Below are 14,098 nucleotides of genomic sequence, written 5' to 3' on the forward strand. Positions count from 1 at the left end.
ATAGACATTATACATTATTGGCATCAAAAAACATTCCATAGGTAGCAGAAGTAAGCTGGTTGTTTTTAAAGCATGAAATTAAATACAGAACAACACCAGAACAGGGAGCCCTGAAGGATACCGCTGTAGCTGAGCCCAGCGTTGGATGTTGCACAGCCATGGCTGTGGCTCAGGCTCAGACTGGCACTGTGTTCCAGGGATAAACACCCCACACCTGCAGCCACACAGGTGAGCAGATCACGCTCACTGAGAACTTAGCAGCACCTAGCAGGAAGGTAGTCTCTGGTGCCATCCACCTCTGTCACCCCTTGCCGCTGCCCTGAACAGCTTCCATGCATTGCAGGGCAATGGGAGAGAGAGTTTCTTTGCGCATCTTGTATTTTCACAGGTTTGGCTCAAGTATCACTTCTAATTGCTGGCACAGAACCAATGCTTTGCTGCCAAATGATGTATTTGTCCCAGATACTGCTCTCCTTCCTCACATTCTGCCCTTCTTTCTCTGTCCATTGGATCGGACTCCACATGTGAACAACCAGGAGTTTTACCTTTAAATAACTTTTTAATGGCTAGCTACCAATCACAGTGCTTTTAGTTATTAAATGTTTAACTTGTGCAGCTGTTCTGCGGAGAGAAAAATCTTTTGACTGCCTCTTCCATATCTATCATCTTCCAAAAGTGTACAGCCAGGAGATTTTAATTTCTTTCTCTTTTGTCTCTGGCAGATTTATTATTGTGCTGTACAGCTATTCTAAACACAAGCCTTTTAAAATGCTCTTTGAGGCTTTGTTTATTGTTTTGTTTTAGATGTATTCCTAGGTCGATTTGTTCCAGTCTGGCAGATGGTAAGTAGGTTAAATTTCCCCTGACATCCATGAGTGTTTTGCTTGCTTTAGGTTCCACTGTAGTGAGATGTTGGTGCAGCTTAAAATGAAACCTGACTTTAACGAAGGTGACCACTCTGCTGAGGGCTGAACTGAAGACCATACTTTGTTTTTAACTGATCTAACAGCAGTGACATAAAAGGCATTTAAAGGGGGAACAGAGCTGTTAGTTTTATGTTCTCCTTCTGCTGGGCTTTATGAAGCTGGTAATGTGGAGCTTGCTCTTTGCCAATGTAATTTGGGATGCCAGAACTTCTCAGATATCCTCTGTGTTATGTAAAGCCTTTGAGTGTTTTGTTTCATGGCCATTGTTTTCATGGACATTGGATGTTGTAATTTGGTTACAAACAGGCATGGTTACAGAAGTGATAGCATTCGTACCCCATTAGAAGCAGCATTTCAACATGTCCATTTCTACTCTAAGGAAATGGTTACGTTTGAAAAGGCGATTGTAGCAAGATCAGCTTGTCAATATTGTAGATAAGGAAAAACACTTGTCTGTTCTGCAAAACTCTGTTCATCTGCTGGGTGTGACAGCATTTCTTTTCCTATTGCAACGGGGAAGTGTGGGTCAGAAATTATTGCTAACCTTTTGTCTAGCCAGGACAGGGTCATGTTGTGTCCCCACAGGATAGTAAGCGAAATGCACCCTTCTATTTGGCACGCCAGCAAAATCCCCAGGTAGATGACTGCATTGCTAAGGGTTGGTTTGCGGCATTGCTACTGGGTTTGTACATGCAATGGGACTCCATCTGGAAGTGCCAGCTCGTTCTGACCCTTCAGTGTAATCTTAGAAGACAAATGCTATTGAAACCTTAGACTGAGCTGGCAGCATCAGTAGGATTAGAAAGCTGAACATAGCAGGGACAATGTCACTTTTTCAGTGATTTCAGTGGTAGTACTCAATCTGCACTCCCTTTGGTCTCGCATCTCTTTGGTCCTAGCATGCACATTTTAGTTTCAATTGGGCAGGTGAAAGTGGGGACACACACACACATAAGGACTGCCCCTGAGATCTGTTGGATCTTGTTTTCATGCCTTGCATGTGGCACAATAGCTCTGGAGATGCATGCAGGTAAAGGTGAAATACTGTCAGTGCCGAAGCAGGGGTGCAAATGAGCTGAAGAAGGCTCAGATCTGGTGTAATGCAGGGGATATCGCCCTCTGGCTTCTCTGTTGGGTTGCTCCATCATCAAGTATGGGTATTTCAGCAGGGAGGAAGGACATCTTTGCTTGGCAAACACAGAATAAGTGCTATCCAGGGAGAGGTGCCAACAACATCACTGGTGAATTTGGTGGTAGTAATTTTCACTGTTCCCCACCAGCTCGCTCTCACTGGTAACAGTTTGTGACTGGAAGAAGTCAGCCATGTTTGCAGATATCTAAAGAATGGTGCAAAGCATTAATACAATAATACACAATAAGATTGTTTTGGTTTGGATTCACCATAATAATAAGTAATTAGCAGCTCTGACTGGAGCATCTCTTTCTGAGAGAAGAGATGAAACTGTCAAAACGCATTGCTAAAGAAGTCCTTTTGGAAAAACGTCATCAGAAATTCCAGAAATTCATCAGAAAGCTGGTCAGGCCAGTTCTGTACATTTAGCCCATGTATTAATGTCAGCATGTGCTTTTCCACCCTTTCTTCTTTTTGTTTAGATTCTTATTTCTACATAAGATCCTATGTCATTCCTCAGTATAATGCCAAAATAGCTCTTCTAGGTTCTGGCTTATTCCTTCAAAAAACACATGTCCAGGTATCTTCTGAATCTGCATAAACAGTTATGTGCAAAAGACCTGCCTGGCTTTGAATGCAAATACACTCCTTGATATAGTTGGACGAATGGGTATCTAATGTGTGCATGTCCTTGCAGAAAATGTTTACAATAATTAGATTAGTAATTACAAATGTTAGAAAGCTTTGTGTGTACCTGGACTGTGATCTTCAGTTATTCTTAGCATGTTTTCCAGTGTTTGTTATTAATTGCTAATAGGCTATTCATATCTGGGTGGAGTTAGAAGAAATTAAGAAATCAGATATTGATATCAATGTCCCTAGAATCACCATAGGGTATGACACTTTTGCTCATATTTAAGGGACAAAAGTTTCTTTTTTCCTTTTTTTTTTTTTTTTTGTTTTTTGAATGAGCAATGGCTGTATGTTTTCTACTAGCTCTATTCAAAGGCTGGAATAAATGCAACCACAAGAAAGAATTATTTGGAAACACTGTCAAGTTGATATAGTAAAGTATCTTCTGGCATCTTTGAAACCTACTGTGTTTTAAGAAATATTTTGGTTTATTATTTGTCTTTTAATTGGCAAGAGAAAAGAAAGTCTTCAGTACCACAGATGGCAAGATTTATATTTTTTAGGGTTTTTTTTCTGTTACGTTTGGAGGGGCAAAGAAGCTTATCTGGCTGTATTTCTCCAAGGAGGTTAGTCATGTTTTTGAAGTGTATACCTTAAAATAAATTACTGTTCTGTTTGTAATTACTTCTGTTCATCTGTTTTTACTGGGATGCATCCTGTTTAGGGCCATTTCTCATTCTAATCATGAAATGAACCAGTATGAGCAGAAATGAATAATTTTGGAAAGAGTTTCTTCATCTGTTTGGTGCAGTAAATCCAGTACTAATGAAGCATAGCAAGAACAGACTTTCATGAAGATGCGGAATACAACAATGTAACGATATATGCAACAATATAGTCACGATTTTTCTCATACACCCACTTCCATTTTACTGGTGCCATGATACAGAGTCTTATTTTCACTTTCCCTGCCAAGCATTCAGCAGCCTAAGTAGCATGTTGCTCTGAACTGCAGTGGTCCAAAGGTTGCATTTCTGGTTTTGAATATTCAAGAGGAAATAAGTGAGGGTTCTTGGGACTCATGAGTGTCCTTCATGACAGATAGAGCTCTTCTTCCAAAGTTGTCTTCTGTGCGCCAGCTGCCAGTGTTTGTCTATGTAAAACGAATACCCTGGGCTTTCTGTTTCTTAATCATGCACCATCCCAAAATCTCCATGTTGTACATGCCAAATCTTGCACTGATGTTAAACAAGAAGTGTGCTTGGTTAAGAACACAAATTTAGCTCTTTTGGCCAAAGCTTTGGAACTTGCCTGGCCAAAGCTTTCTCAGGTTTTTAGGCACCTGGGATCAGATTTTATAGATGTTTACACACCTACAGTGACCTCTGAAAATCCCCCTCAGTGCTTGTCCATCCTTTTGATTACATAAATGCCTCTGAAAACTGGGGCCTGGGTTGACTTAGGCAGACAAAGTCAAAGGGACCTTTTCCATGTACATATGTTTAAGCCTCTGTAGCTCCAGAATGACCTGGGTAAGCTCTGTCCCTCAGATCTCTGCATTGCACTGTGGCCTGCTTCCTGCTTTCTCCATCAAGAGCAACAGGTCAGGCTGCTTGCTCTGTGGGGTTGCTACCAGCTCCTCACCTGTATAGAGGTACGGCATCACCAGGCTTCAATCTCTTTGGCCACTTTCAGGGAACCTACCTCAGTAATCTTAAAATGCAATCTGTTTTAAACCTTGATTTAAAATTTAAGGTAAGCTGAATTGATCAGTTATTTTATGTTAGAGCTGCACACCTAGGGATGTTCCTATGGATAACAGAAAAATCGGTGCATGGTTGGATGGAGTGGTTTTAATTTTTTTTTACCCGCTGGCTGTTGACTATGGGATGTTACTCAGTATTTCTGACTGGCTACATTTGAATGCAAATCCTTGCTGGCTCATCTCTAGGGCACCCTTCTTATTACTGTTTTTTCTATATCATGTTGAAGTCTTGTCTAGGAACTTTATTAGGGACTCAGCTGCATGTGATCTGTTATGCACGGTTGGATATAAACCTGCCAATGGAATAATCTGATTTCTTTGCTTCCTACATGTTTTCAAGTATGTTTTTCTTGCAGCTCTTTTTTCCCAAGATTTTTGTTGTTGGTGGTGATTTTTTGTGGGGGTTGTTTGGTTGAGGTTTAGTTTTTTTAACATTTTAAAAAGCAGACTTCAGTCCGATGCCGGTTTAAAGATAAAGAGAGTTGTTGATATGTCAAGAAGAGCACTTTAAAGACAGTTCCAGAATGTTTTTCTTGCTGAGAATTAAGTTCTTGGAGAATAATTTAGAATAAAAAAAAAAAAAAAAAAGGAAAGAAAACCTAAATGCATACATTCTAGTATAGAAAGTGAAACTTCATCCTCACACAGAAGTGCCAAGTTGCTGTGCTTGTTCTAATTTTCTACAAAAAACAACACCTGTGTTTTGTGTAGATAGTTAATAGTATGATTTCACTGGCACTATTTAGCCAAATTACGCATGTTTTCAATATTGCCGCAGTTGCACTATTCCTATTTCCCTTAGTTTAGAAAAGCCCCAAAGTGAGAAAAATCCTACAAATAAAAAATACAGACTGAATTTGGCACAGTAAAGATTTTCATTAACAGAAGCAGCTTGCATGTGTTTGTGAAGAATAGCATGGTGTAGTTAAGTTGCCTGGGCTGGAACTGACAGCATTGGTTTTCTGCTAAAGAAGATGGGAGAGTTTGGTCTACATATTTCGTGTGCAAGTCAACCTTAATATTCCTGTTTTCTTTCTGGTAAATTACATGGAAACTTTCTCTTAATACAATTTCTACAAAAATGAAAGCCCAGGGAAAACATCTTGCCTTCAGGCTGTGTGTGCTTCATTCTTCTCATTGTAATTCTGAAATTGGAGAGCTTACACACACTTCATTGTAAACTCAGAAAATGATATATTTTAAAGACTTTCCAAGCATATCATTTGATTTCTCCATTAAAGAATGATTGTAAACTGCAAGCTGAGGCAAATGCTAGTGTCTGATATGGTGTGGTTTTATATTCAGATCACCCTGAGAAATTCTAATAAGCAACACAAAATAAGCGAGCCATGATACGTAAGCTCCCTGGTAGCTAAATAAAAGCTAGGTGTTTTTTCAAACACTCCACACATGTAAATCTTATTGTTGAAATGCTTTTCAGAAATTATTTACCAGAAAATGTGTTCTTTCTTTTAAAATGTCCTTTGCTGAATACAGAGCTAGTAAAATAAGAGATGGCCAAGACTGATTTAAAAACTCCCTGCCATGTTTTATTAATCACAATGCACATGTGTCTTCTCAGGTACCCCTCTGAACTGTGTGGTTGGTTGCATGGTATAGCACTGTACATTAATGTCAACATCACATTTCTGCTGAGGTTGCTGTGAGCAGTCACACTGACAAGGCTCATAGAGGCGCTGTGAATATTGGCTCTTTACCCTGGCACTGTTACAGCAGAGCTGTAACCATTAAGGTGTTGGCTGGATGCAAAGTTCCCTGTCACTGTCATATCCGCCTCCTCTTCCAGAGCAGCTTTTATACCAGAGGCTCCTCACTGAGTAGTAGAGGTACCAGAGACTCCCTGCTTGGTTATTGCAAGACCCAGTTCTGGCAAAAGCAAACCAGGGATACGCTGTGTTTGCTCTGGAAAGCTGTGTTGCTTTTGTCACCACCACCACCAGCCCCCCCTCCCACCACCACCACCTCCCCCCACTCCCCCCTTGGCTTGCTGTGAGTGAGGATGCCAGCTCTTGTATGAAGCATAGCCTGCAGACATTGAAAATGAAGGTAAGTTTCTAGCACTTGTAAGAGATGCTGGATTGAGAGAAATGGGGCAAGAGGTCTTATTCTTGTTTCCTGCTGGCCTGACCCCCTTACCATGCTTCAGCCCCACTCTGAGGGCTACAGGTGTGGCTTAGGGCTCTTTTGACCTGTTGGAAATTCCTGGGTAAAATCTAAGCCTGGACCAGAAACCAGACAATTCAAAATGGCTGTTTTCCAGAGCTGTAACACACCTCTGTAACTGTGTTTGAGCAGAGCATGCATATTTACACATGATTTGCAAAGCACTATAACTATGTTTACACTACTCAGTGTTTTCAAAATCCTAAAATCTTTTCTGGGTTCAGCTGTACACTGCTCAGCTGTAAGCAGTGTGGAGGATTAATATTTTACAGGATTACCTTAGTGCTACAGAACTGGGAAGAGCATGGCAGAGCATGTCCTTTATGGCGTATGCAAGGAAGATGCAAGGTAAGTGTCTTGTCTTCTCTGGAGCTGGAGGTGCTTAGCAACTTTGCAGATATATCCATGAATGGTAGAAAGCTCACTTCTGTCCTGACTTCAGCTGTAACAGTTATTTTTTTTCTTCCTAGTATCTGATATAATGCTGTGTGTTGGCTTGAGTCTGAGAACAATGCCTATAACACACCAATGTTTTAGTTGTTGCTTGGTAGCGCTTATCCTGATGAAGGACTTTGCAGTCTCATGTTGTGCCAGTGAGGAGAAGCTGGGTTAGTGTCTGGGTTTAAACCACAACAACTTCCTTTTCCAAAATGTTTCTTGGAAGGAAGATCCTTCCTCAGCAAGAAGAAGTGGTCTCATGCATTTCTGTACTGTTCTGTGATAATCCTACTTACTGTAAATCAGGACACCCAAATCAGGCCCGTAGTCCTAAGGACTGAAGTTCAGGCCTGAGAAGCACCAGCACAGGGGGTGTCTTTGTAGAGGATTCATGATAATGAATTAACATGTCTGCGTAATTGTCAGGAGAGTCACAGTGAGCTGGGGGGAATGGAGGGAGAAACAGTTGATGAGTCTGAGGAAGCTTAAATTGAGACATCAGCATCTGGATGAGAAAAGAGATTTGCAGGTGGCTAGATCCTGTTCAGATCAGATCTGATGTACCATCTCTTCTGCTCCTTTTCACCTGCTTCTCAGTGCTTTTCTGATCCCTCTGTGACTCTTCAGCCGTGTTGTGAAAAGCAAGGCTCACATAGCTCCTGTTGGGTGGGTGCTGAGGAGAAAATGCACAAATAGAAGCAGGGGTGCTTGCAGCATTACATTTGGGTTAAGGATTGAGCCCCCATACTGTTCTTCTATCCATTCTGCTGTCAATGGATAGATCTTCTAATTTTGTGAATGAGGCTGACTCTTGGGAGGCTCATAATCTTGTGTAAGTCTTCCATGTGAAAAGGCAGGGAAACTCCCAGACACTGTCCCAGCCAAATCCTTTTTTTTTCTCAGCCAGCTGAAGGCGTTTCAACAGCAAACAGGTTTTGCTGCTTTCCTTGGGCTCGCTGTGATGACAGATGTAGTTGAAAGCGTGCCACAGTTGGCACTAAGAGCGTCTTCCCTTGAAGACTAACCATCAGCTGAGGAGGAGCTGTGGTCTTGTGTAGCAAGTGTGACAGACAACCATGAGATTTTTCTGAATGGAGAACAGCACCTCTTGCCCAGAAAGATGTGTGCTTATTTTTATTTCCTACTTCCCCCTGCACCCTCATTCTTGGTGCTGCTCATTGGTGATAGGAATGGTAGCTGTGAGTCATTGTGAGAGGAGCCCTGGCCTGCTTATTGTGCAGCAGAGCTCCTACTGTCCTCAGAAAGCCCAAGATAAAAGCACAGAATCTCTGAGACACACATAAGGGAAGGCACTTGCTACAAACAAATGATTGAATTGATACAAAATTTGAGATGAGCTTAGAACTGTGAAGGTGGAAAATTCGGATGAAGGTTTGGTTTTGTTCCTACTGTATGTCCCTATTTATTTCTAAATCAGTTTTTACAGAGCTAAAAATATAAACAAATAGTATAAGCTTGCATAATTTGGAAATAGTCAGTGATTTCATTAAAGTGAGAAGTTGTTTTTCCCTTGAACACACCAGCTGGAAACCATACAAAAAAGATAAGGAAATGGACAAATGAGCATAGCTAGTTTAAGCATACATGACATTACCAAACTATCTCACAGACTTGTAGAACTTGCCAGAATTTGTGGGCCTTTCCTCTGTAATTTATACCTTTTGTTTCCTGGAGAGACATTCAAGTAAGTTTTCCTAGCTAAAGAGGATCATGTGCAGTTTGTATCACAAATAGAGATTTGCCCCTTTCCCCCATGGTTAAGCAGAAGACCTATAGGATTCATGCTTCACCTATAAGATGTCATTATTTTCTATATACTATTTCTTTCTTTCCCTCTGCTTCTTCTGCTTCGCAGATTTTCTTTCAGGCAGAAAGTAAATTCAGTAATATGTCATAGAATCATAGGATAGTTAGGGTTGGAAAGGACCTTAAGATCGTCTAGTTCCAACCACCCTGCCATGGGCAGAGACACCTCACACTAAAACACGTCACACAAGGCTCTGTCCAACCTGGCTTTGGACACCGCCAGGGATGGAGCATTCACAGATTCCTTGGGCAGCCCATTCCAGTGCCTCACCACCCTCACAGTAAAGAACTTCTTACGGATATCTAACCTAAACTTCCCCTGTTTAAGTCTGAACCTGTTACCCCTTGTCCTACCACTACAGTGCTTAATGAAGAGTCCCTCCCCAGCATCCCTATAGCCCCGCTTCAGATACTGGAAGGCTGCTATGAGGTCTCCACGCAGCCTTCTCTTCTCCAGGCTGAACCGCCCCAACTTCCTCAGCCTGTCTTCATACGGGAGGTGCTCCAGTCCCCTGATCATCCTCGTGGCCCTCCTCTGGACTTGTTCCAACAGTCCCATATCCTTCTTATGCTGAGGACACCAGAACTGCATATGATACTCCAAGTGAGGTCTCACGAGAGCAGAGTAGAGGGGCAGGATCACCTCCTTTGTGTTGGCATATAAGTTTTGTACTCCCGAAGTCTAAAAATAGAGAAAATGCATTGACCTGTTCACAGTCCTTCCAGTCTGCTAGCTTGTTTTGAATGTGGTCCATCCTAATCCTTTGGCAGGTTGATGACATCCTTAGCGATATCAGTGAAGAAATCAAAACCCTGGGGCAGAGAAGCTGAGCTTTAACTCTACTGTTAGTAACAGTCCCCTCATAAGATATAGCAGGGAAGGTAATCATCAGTGGCATGATTTTGGATGCTCTGTTGCATGGCTGGGGCCTCTGCATTTGGAGAGCACTGTATGGGGGAGCCAGCAGCTCTGCTGAGTCTGCTTCAGCCTCTTCCTTTGGGAAGTCCTGGACTGACAGCAGGGCCTAAGGGACTGCAGCAGAATCTTGTGGGGACCTCAGTACACACACTTCCCACTGCACACCTCTGCTTCATTCCATTTCTTTGCATTCAGCTCCTTCCCTCCATCCTCAGCTCTGCTGCCTCCTTTCTAGGGGAGCCATATCACAGATTTCCCTGTTTGTCCTGAAAAACCTCACATGAAGTGCTAACCAAAACTTCACTGCAACACTCATCCAGAAGGAGAGAAATGAGGCGAGGTGATCGAGTTAGCCATGTCTTTGCTCCCCACTGATGTTTGTTCCTTCTCTTCATGGGATATAGGAAAGAGTGGCCACAGCTACTAACTACTGTTGCTTGTGTTTCTTCTCTGGCTCATAACAAAGGGCCTATTCCTATTGTTGTGTGTAAAACTAGGAAGAATTTTGTAGGCATTAAACTAGCTAAGCCAAGTCCCATCCTAGAACATGGAAGAGGGATGCTCTTTAGAGGTCACGAAGTAGATCTCCTATGGGAAAACCCTCATTCTGGATACAGAAAATTCCTTTTCCCAAATCAAATGATGTCCAGTTAATGCATTACAGATCTCAAGGAATGGTTTTGCAACAATAATGCTTTCTGGCATAGCACTTACTCTGTGCACATTAGTCACTACACTGACATGTTGCAAATGAGGTCGTAAAAGCTAAACAAGCCATAAAATTGGATTCTTAATTTAGGGTCCAGATAGCTCCTGTGTATTTCCAGCACCTAGACATGCTTCACTCTGAATTATATATTGCCAGACTCTGAACTGCAGAAAAGTGCTGTGGAAGGTTAAAGCTTTGCCATCTGTAATGCAGTTAAAATACCACTGTTATTCACACTGGAGCTATAGTGTGTTTTTTGCCAGCTACTGTGTATATGTTAGCAGGTTATTAAGCATGAGTCATCTTACTGAACCTTGCCAGTCTGAATGAAGGACTTAGATATTCTTTAAAATGTTATTTAGTAAACAAGAGCAGACTGTCAGCCAGCACCATGCTGTCTGACTGAGCAGACAGGAAACCAGGTAGATAATGATGTTGTTTGTTGTGCTTTCTACAGAGTCCCTCCCTGCCAAAGTGCCATTGCCAACTTCTGCAGCAGCTGGTGAGCCAAAGACACGTTGCTTCTGAATAACGGATGGATTTGGATTTTCAGCTCTGCACAATCTATACCATGGCAGTTGGCCTGATCTCATTTCACTGTGGGGAAAATGGTTCTTCAGCCAAATAAGGCTTTCTGTCTTCCAAGATATGTCCGTGGTCATGCAGCAATTGAGCTTTCTCAATTGAGTTCCATGCTTTCTCATGGGTTTGCACTGGTGTAGCTTCTGACTGTAGCCCTGACTACAGCTGTCCCTCCTTTCCCCTTCACCGTGAGTATTGTGGTACTCCCCACATCTTTTGGTGTTTCTTCTGTGGCAGGAAGCATTGTAAATCTGTATGTTTGAATATAGCAGTCACCAGGAATGCCAGTGCCCTTGGGGTTTTGATCCCTGTCAACGTAAAGAAGTTTTTTTATAAAGGATTAAAAAAATAAACAAATGTAACAAACAACTTTGAGATGCTTAAAAAGAGTATGTTGGAAAAGGGGAGCTTTCTCCGCTGCCCAAAAGGCTTGCAAGGTGGGGACCTACTGCATTTATTGTACTACACAGAAGCACTGGTCATGCAAGGAGCCTTGTGTTGCAGACTTTGCTGTGAGATATGTACCATTATTGGGGTTTCATGTGGGCAATAGTAGAAACCAGAATTTGAGTTATTGTAGCTGTTGTTCCCTGTGCATGCACCCTGGCTTGAGCTACTGCAAAATCAAGCTTGAATCTTACACCATTTTAACTCTTTTTCCTAATGGTGTACTTCTTCCTGTTCATCCGTTATTCAGGACTTCCTTACATGTCCTGCTAATCTCAAAGATGTTGTGAAAATACCTTGTTGTTTGTAAAATAGCTAGAAATTCTGATGCTGGCTCCATTTTTGACTCAACCAGTTAGGCACAGAACCTGGGTAGGGAGGGAAGACCCATGGCGAACCTCATGGAGGGAATTGTAGGTATAACTTCTCCGTTCTGTCTCCGGTTTTGGCTTGCACAGGCCACCCTTTGCCTGCTAGATGAAAGTGTGTGGGCAGGGATATGCAGGCTGAAAAAACACTGAAACACAGTCCGCTCACCTCCCTTGGCTCAGAGCAAACACAAGTTATCTGCAGCTAAGCAGGTGACTTTGTAGAGCAAATAAGTAGGCAGGTAGTAATTTGTATTGATTTCAGGGAAAGCCAGGGGCCGTTAGCCACCATGCAGCTGTGTTTTCGAGCCATGGCACAGTTCATTTTGCATCTCAAAATGCTTGTATAGAAGAGAACAGGGAACAAAATGAGGTGTAATGTTGTCACGAATGCTGTATTTCAGTTGGGATAAATATAAAGGGCGTTTCTGCCTATATGAAAATGCAAGTGAAATGAGAACAAGTGGGAGTTCTGAGTCTTGCAGGTCACGTTCACAAAGCCCAGGAGGGATGTTAGGGAGAGCCTCCAAAAAAAACTGCGGAAATGAGTGTAAGTTCCCAGTTACTTTCAGCTGAGCAGTAACTTCGGAACATTCTCAGCCCATCCTGTGCCCAACAACCCTGAAATTTTGAGTGGTTTGAGTTTTTTTATTACTGATCTTTTCCAGCAACTCAAATAACCTTCACTTCTAAAAGTACGACAACAGTGTAAAGAGAGACTGTCCAGTCTGAAGACCCTGAGTGAGGGCTATGTGTTGGGATACATCTGTGAAGCACTGACTTTACAGACCACTGGAGTTTGAGTTACCTAGACCTGTTGAAGTCAGCTAGACCTTCACAGTTTACTTTATTTCTTCCACAGTCCTTGAGGATCTTTGCAGTAGGGGGTAGTTATTTACTGCCTCAGAAATGGACTGCTGAGGGGTCCAGTATCCCAGTAGTGGCATCTGTGAGAAAACTGATTTGTGCTATCTTTCTCAATGCTCTAGGATTGTACAGACGTTTGACTAATTAGATCTCATTTGTGGTAAAAAAAAAAAAATGAAAATAATTATTATTGCAGTATTTAAGTTATAAAATGCCTGAATAACAGTAAAATGGGCATTGACTGCAGCTTAAATGTGGAAGTGTGCAACATTTTGCAGAACTTTATAAGCAAAATAAAAGAAATAATTAACAGCAAATGTTCCTGTGGACAACCTCCTACAGCAATGGATGATTTACAGCTGGTACAAGAGGCCAACTGAGCATTCCCACTGCAATCTTAAATTTTTGTGGATCAGAGAAACAACTGTAAGTTGTTTCTACAAAGTCCTAGCTCTGAAGTCCTGAGAAGTTGAGGACTTGCAGTCTTGTGAGGGATGTAACCTTGCCTGGAAAGTAGTGGTACAATGTGGGCAGGAAGCAGTTTCTGGCAGGAAAAGATGAACATCTGCAAGGTTTTCTGTTTTCATGTTTGACCTGAAACATTGTCGGATTCATGGCTTTGACCCTAGTTCCATGCCTTGTGCTACAAATTTCCGGATAGTTCTGATGAAAGTGGCAAGTGTTTCTCTTGAACAGAATTCATTATTTAGATCTGGGAAAAATAAACAATATGATAAAAAGCAAAAGGTTAACTCTCAGAGTTTAAGGAAGGTTAATTATGTCTTAAACCTTGCACCTCCCTTAAGCTTCTTGTAAGCTGTTGGACAACTGATGGCTGTCAGTATAGCACAGCAAAGGGTGAATTTGATTGTTTTTTCCTTATATTGAAATGAAAGTTTCTGGCCTTCATTTTCATGCCTCTCAAATTAGTTGAAAAAGAGGTATTTGATACATTTGAGAAATGCGCGTAAATGATTAAAATGTCATAAAATTTCATCAGGTGCAGAGGGAGCATCTGAGCTGGAGCTTGATTGCTGCACTGGTGTTGAAGATGAATTGTATGTTTTAAGATTGGATTTAATTTTCACTTCCTAAGTATGAGGATGCAATCACCATGTTTTGGGCTGCATTTGGAGTTTGTCAGAGATTTAAGCTTCAAATCGTTATCGCCTCTGATACTGAACTGCCTTTTCTAAAAAGCCATTTTATCTTATTTTAGTTGTGTATTGCAGTGATGTTCCTTCCCTTGGGTTTAAAGGCAGAGTTTTTTGCTGGCAGAAAGAGAAATGAGGCCACTTAAA

Source organism: Lathamus discolor, chromosome Z (assembly GCF_037157495.1).
Source record: "Lathamus discolor isolate bLatDis1 chromosome Z, bLatDis1.hap1, whole genome shotgun sequence".
NCBI lineage: Eukaryota > Metazoa > Chordata > Aves > Psittaciformes > Psittacidae > Lathamus > Lathamus discolor.